A 7,273-nucleotide genomic window follows, 5' to 3' on the forward strand; every position below is an offset into this window, starting at 1 on the left:
CCTTTTGGTTTCTGACCTCATAACTTATGGTCCTAGTTCATCTCGATTTCCAATCTCATAACTTAATCATCCGAACCTCACTACATTCACATGAACCATGTCTATTTATCCCAATTATTTTCCCCTTTACTCAGTTCGGAACTCTCTATGTGTTCACTTCCGTTTGTACTCTTTACAATACTTAAAATTCCAGCAACTTTTATATCACCCGAACTTTTATTCTCGTACTAAATAAAAATAAAAAAATAGAAATAAGATTCTTTAAGGTGAAGCAAACGTCACAATAGAAAACCAAAGGTAATATTTACGAGATAAATCAACTTGTTATTATCCTATTCTGAAAGTTTGGTATGACATGGTATCTTAAAAGTTCTTATATCATGAACACAGGTTGGTTGTTAAAACGCTTAGCTGTGGAGAACCAAAGTAAAGGAAGAGCTAATTATGATGTCCCACAAAGCTAAAACTGCTAAAGCTGGGGTGACAAAGTGACTTGAGCTGCCGAAGACGATGAAAACAAGATCTTGATGACGAACTGAGATTGGACCTTCAAGATAGTGCACGAGTATTGGGGATATGGATTGCAGTATTTGTAGCTCTAGTGATAAGATCCTTTAGAAAACTTATTTTTAAAGTATCTAGAAACCTTAAGAGCTTCAGAATGAAAGGAAATAAGGCTACAGTGATATTTAGATTTAGAGATCCCCTTCAAGAATCATGATTTTCTCCTCCCGCTACAGTATTGTATGTAGGTATTTATAGGAAACGGGGGCTTCAAATGGAGGGTCAGGATTTCAGTAAGATGAGGTGGAGAGTCTGGATTCAAAAGGACATGATCCTACATCTTAGAATTAAAGAGAATCAAAATTGAAGGTTGGGATTTAGTTCAGAATTTCTGTCCCTTATTCTCTAATCCAATGATCAGGAGTCTTGCCTTACAAAATAGATCCAAGAGCTGGGAATGAAAAGTGCTAAATTAGTTACTCACTTCCCAAAACTCATCCTTACAAGTGAAATCTACGGTGTGAATTGAGGCGTACTTGGATACTTTAACTGCTTGAGATCCATTGACTCAGGTTCGTCCTAATAAATGGGATGGATGGTGGGGATTAGATTGTACCCAAAATGCTTTAACTAACTTAGATCTGACGGCAAGGGGAATTAACCTTATATATTAAGGGTCATGATTGAAGATGATTCGATTCCCCAAGCTTTCTGATATTTATTGGCCAATTCTCGGTTTAACCGATCTCTTATTTTGGTTGGCAGAACTGAGACCTCTTATTCTGATCTCTTAATTCAACCCTTTCCGCATCTGATTTCTTCTTGCTTCCCGATCTCTTTCTTGTTTCTTCTCTGTATCCGACCTGTATCGGCGAACCCTGAATAATGAAGCATTAAATGCTTCGATTACCGATAAGCCGCTTCGAGTTATGCATGCATTAAATGCCAAGGCCCTATATATATGCGGGAGAGAATTCTATCATTCTCACACTCACACTCTTCCTTCTCTGGTGAATTTTTAATGTGCTCCTTTTCTGATCCTTACTTTTTCTAGTGAGAATTCTCATTATGTCAACCGCCTTGATCTTTTTTCGATAGCCTTCTTTGCCTATAGCTTGAAAATGGACGATGCCGGGGATTAGAGAACTACGAGAGCATCATTTGATGACGGCAAGGGAACTAGACTAATTAATCAATCAGAGTCTAAAATGACTACTGGTCTAACTTTTGATCGGCTTATTGGTCTGAGCTATGGACCGATCTTAGGCAAGGGGACAATTAATTTTAATCTTGATATCGGTGACTACCTTTTGAAGTTCATTTGGCTCCTAACCATCTTAGGGGTCCCGACTGTAGCTTAGTTCTGGTCGATGACATCGACGATAACACCGACCTTCCCATAGTCTTTACCATAGTTGACGAGAGGTACCCTCCTGATCTCCACGTATCTCTTAAATGGCATCTTGGGATCGAGAAAATTTTAAACTGTGGGAGCGAAATAGGTAGAATGTAGGATAGAGTAAGGGATATTTGTAATTACTAATCTTGAGAGATTGCCCAAATGATGTAATCTGACCTTTTAGAAATGAAGTGGACTTTTATTTACTTATTCTATTTTTATTTTATTTTGTCTTCATTATTCGCATTGCATTAATTGTTTTTCCGATCTGTAATAACTGTGTCCAATCTGATCCCTGATTGAACCCAAATTCCACCAATCTCTTCCATCCGAATTCCATCACTATTCGCTCTGCAATCGACCTTACTTTTTCGATCTCCTTCCCATGCTTCTAGAACTTTCCCTTGATGCAAAATTGAAATGACTAGATTTCCGCTAACCGATGCGTTACCTAGGGCTTCGCAAGCATTTAATGCTCGGATAAGTATAAATAGGAAGGGGGGAGGGTGGTAACCATTCGCACACTTATACCATTTTCAAATTTTCCAAGCAATCCGACACTCTCTCTCAGTTTCTGCATTTTTTGGCTCTGATTTATACTCTGGTAAGGGTCTTGATCTTTTTCCGATCAAATTTATCGTTGTTGTTCGAAAATGAGTGGCACCAAAGGTCAGAGAGTTACGAGCTCCTCTTTCGTTCACTTTTCATGGACCTCGGAAGAAGGCGATGTGACCGAGCCGAGTGGGAGATCTGAACCTATTATGGACATCATCCCGATCTCTAGTCAGGCAGCCGGGTTAAAACAGGCACAAGCTTTGACCACGAGGAAGGAAAATCTACTTGTGGATGAATTGCCATCAGTCCTCGAGGAAGCCGAACTCCAATCCATTAGCCAAGAATACAATCTCCGGATCGACTCTTTTGAGCTAATTAGATGCCATGAGAGTCTTCAAGCCGATCACTTCTTTGACGAAACCAATCGGATCATGGTGTGTAAAGAGCAATTAAAAGCTGGGCTTCGGTTTCCCTTGGATGAATTTTATAAAGACGTTTTGAATTTCCACCGAGTTAGTGTAGCTCAAGTGCATCCGAATTCTTGGCGGACTATGGTGGCCTTCAGAGGTCTTTACAGGGCTAAGGGACTTGAGCTCACAGTGAAGGTTTTTGCTAAACTACACAGATTTGCTTGGTGAAAAGACGGTGAATATTAGTTTTTCCAAGCCAAGCCGAACTACGGGCTTTTCACCGATCTCCCTTCTTCACTAAAGAACTGGAAAGATCGATTTTTCATACTGAGGAGTAAAGATCCTAATCGCTTTGAGAGCGTTCCACATAATTGGAATTATTTGGTTCTCAAAGCACCCAAGAAGATCACTCTGAACAATGACGAGGATGCCATATTGAAGGAATTGAAGAACTAGGCGATCACTCACAAATATTCATATTCGGACGTGATTATGGTTGAATTAAAATGGTGGATGATGTGAGTGATCCCTCGCGAAGACTACCAATTGCAACTCTCTGACCTTGACCCCGGTAAAACCTGAACCTTAAGTTTTCTAGTTTTAGTGAACTCACTAACTTCTTTTTTGTGCAGGTATGACTGGGGGCGAATCCGCAAAGGAGAGTCGCAAGTGGAAGAGGGAGCTCGCCCGAAAAAGTATTGGAGATGAAAGAAGCTGTTGTCGTTGCCCAAGCGCAAAGATGGGCTCTGGTAGAGGTGCCAAGCTCCCCTTTCCTACCTCAAGAGTAGCCTGCCTCAAAAGTAGAAGTCATTATTTTGGAGCCCCCACCTCGACTTGCCGAACCTCCTCCTCCGCCTTTGATCTCTTCAGATGCAGAGGGCGGCTCTTCTTGACCAATTGTTCTGGCTGCTCAACCGCTTTCTTGGGGTGCCTAGGTTCTACTTCAATCACTGGAGGGAAACCGATCAGTGTGGGGAAATCCCAATCTGGCTAAAGTTTTGGGCGCTTCAATATGTTTTTAAGAAGATCAGACTCGGATGGCCCAGGATAGCATCGACGATCTTCTTACCTAAACCAGCAAGTGATTAGAGAGAAGGCCCATCTCTTAAGGAGGGAGATCATCAAGGCAGTCCAGGATGCGGTAGTTGCAAAGTCTCAACTCTCGGCCGCTAATGATCGGATCGCGGACTTAGAAGGCTAGGTGAGGTCCTATGAGGAAAGAACGGCTCAGCTGGAGCGGGAACTTGAAGATTCTCGGACCTGCTGAGCTGCCAATCTGGCTCAATTTTCTGATGAGATAAGGGCCAAGGAAGACGAAGCTTTGGTGAAGGAAGCCGGTGCCTATGTAAACGCCCATAGCGATCTTCTAGCTGAGCTAGTGAAGCGTTTCCATGAAGAAGACTTCACCTAGCTAGAGAAGCTCACCTCGGGAGTTGAGGCCGAGAGTGAAGAGGAGCAAGAGAGAAAGAAGGGAGAGAATATTGAAAGTGTACCTGAAGAGCAGGCTAGGGAAGACCCTCCTACTGAATGACTTATATATTTTTCTTTCTTTAAATGAATTTAAGTTTTTTGTGATCAATTCTTGATGAAATCGGAAAATATCAAACTAAGTATGGATGAGTACTGAATCAACTTTCAATTGATTAGATAAGCTCGAACACAGAACTTAAGATCATTTATTGATCATAAAACATGGCTGCTTAAAGAGATCGAAGAACATTACTTGAGAATATGAGATCGGAAAGCCTTGTGACCGAAAATTGATTAAAATTTGGAAATATTTAAAAAATAACTTGAGAACGGGTCCTAGTTTGAATTTGTTAAATTCGAAACCACTTATTTAGAGATCGGATAAGACATTAACTTGGTTAAATACTTGAACAATTCGAGCGAGATACCTGATCACAAAACTACCTGGGATTTGGAATTTTGAACACGAAGAGATCGGAAAACAAAATACAAAATCAGATGGTCTGAAGGGCCGAAGATTAATCCGAACAGATTTGAGCGTACATTAGATCAAATAAACTTGGAATTTATTATTTATCTGAAATAACTCAGATTATTACCAGTTTAGACAAAAATGACCTGAGGTCAAGTAACTGGTAGAGATCGGATAAAACACTAAGATGGGAGATCGGCTCGAGAAAATATTTGAAAGTGAATTACAACCTAAATTGTATATTAATTAGGCAGGTTATGCAATTGAGGATCGACCAAAATATGGTATCTACATCAATATTGTTTAGTCTCTAATATAATTTTGTTAGTGTGTCCTAAAATCTCTTAATTTGGGTCATATTGTGTTTATTTGGGTATGAATATTGGATATGTCCTTCTGGGGTTATAAAACTGGATATATCTTTTTATGTGCTTAATCAGTACAAATTTGTTCTGTTTCATTATGTAAATGCTGGATTTGTTCTGTTTCATTATAAAGCAGCAGTAAAATTATAATTCGTTTTGTAGAAGAATAAATTTGGCACTTGGGTACGTTATTTGTACTTTAATCATGTAGCTGGCTTATAAATTTTTCTCAACAAAAGCTTGCTAGCCTGGTTTCTTTTTTGAGTTTCTGAAAGGAAATAATTTCTTAGGCATGTACTTGATTTTCTTTCACCAGTAGAAATTACTATCTGAGCAAGATCAGCGATGTGGTTTCTTCCTTCCTTTTCTTTTCTTTTTGGTTGTGTTATAGTCAATTGGTTTCTATTAATCTAGGCTGCTTTGGAAAGGCAAAACCTGGATTATATATATATATATTCTTTATTTAATTTATCTCTTTTTGCTGTTAGTATTATGGATTATTTTCCTGCATAGTAATAGTAGCAAGATGAATGATCTTTGGTCCTGGTCCTTCTTTGTGTTTTCTATGTGCTTGGGCCAGTTTTGCTGAGATTATTATAGCAAGATAAATATTCAGTTGGGATGTTCATAGAATAAATTTGACTGAAAATTAGAGTGAGGTGTTGAGTTGGGGTCAAAGAGAATAAATTTGGGATGAGGCTATGCTTGTATTTTTGGTTTTGTAGAAGGGGGAGGATTTGCTGCACTCAATTTTGAAGAGAAAGAATTGCTTGTTTCAATGGCTCAAACATATGCTAGTGCTTAGTAAAAATTTGTGACCATCTTATTGTTCTAATTCATTGTTTGGGGGTGTTTTGATTATGATGTGTTGATATGAACTTTGCTTGTCTATATGTAGGTACCATTGAGGTGTATGGTGGAAACAACAAAGTCAGCTGTAGAAGGTTCAAGCGCCTTTGATCAATCAAAGCAGTCATGGTCTATTGATCTGCAGTGTTGGAATTTAGGTAAAGCTTGCTTGTGTGCTTGAACTGAAGGCATATTGTGACTTATGTTTTGAGGTTTCTTCTATTTTCTTTCTTACTGAAAGATTATTGTGACTTGTATATTTTGGACAAAAATTATAGAGCTGGGTTAACGTGTAATAGTTAATAAATATTTCGTATTTTGCATTTAATTTTTTTGTATTGTTGATGATGTGTATATTTTCTAGAAGAAATATGGGGTTTTGCTTTTGGCAGCAACATGCTATGGGAATACGGGCTAAATTTATACAGTTTTTGAGTAGCTGAAGCCCAAAACACATTTCGAGCTCTAATACCATGTAAGATATGTGAATCAAAGGCTACTGTTGCACTGATACACATAAATATAGATATGGGAGATAGATAATAAGCCTTTAAAGCCTTTAACTGATGCAATTAGTTACACAGAGTTACAAATAATGATGACTATGTTACAGAAGGATGGGCCTTATCGGAAACAACTTTTCTTTCTTGAAGGATAGCTCATTGCTGCTAAATTTCAATTTACAAATTGACAAGAAAAGATTTCATGTGTTGTTGGAGAAAGACATTGACAGGGGAAGGGCAAGTCCCCATCAAGGGAAATTTTTCCCCTATTTTTTAACCATGGTAAGAAAAAAAAAGGTAAATAGCCCATTTTGACTTTTAATAAAAGTTCAACGGTTATTTAAGCTTTTATTAAAGTAAAAACAACCATGATATTTTCAAAAAGCCCAATTAAGTCCAAGCTTCTTAAAAATAAGAAGAATTCAAATATTGATCACGTGAAGATGGCTGATTGTTATTTGTAGTATTCCATAAGGATAACTAATTTTCAATTTTATATATACGTAATATAAATATATATTATTAATTTAATATAATAATTAAATAATAATGAATATTTTTATTTCAAAAATAATTTTATTTTCGCATACAAATTATTTTTCTGGAAAAAATATGGCAGTGTAAAAATTTTCAAATTTCTGTAACCTATAAAGCATAAAAGACGTGTCGCTAATATTGCATTATTGCAATTGTTTTTTTTTTGGGTCACCGGCCCATCTTCGAAATGGAAATCCCCAAAGCCCAAG

Source organism: Hevea brasiliensis, unplaced genomic scaffold, assembly GCF_030052815.1.
Source record: "Hevea brasiliensis isolate MT/VB/25A 57/8 unplaced genomic scaffold, ASM3005281v1 Scaf1, whole genome shotgun sequence".
NCBI classification, from domain to species: domain Eukaryota; kingdom Viridiplantae; phylum Streptophyta; class Magnoliopsida; order Malpighiales; family Euphorbiaceae; genus Hevea; species Hevea brasiliensis.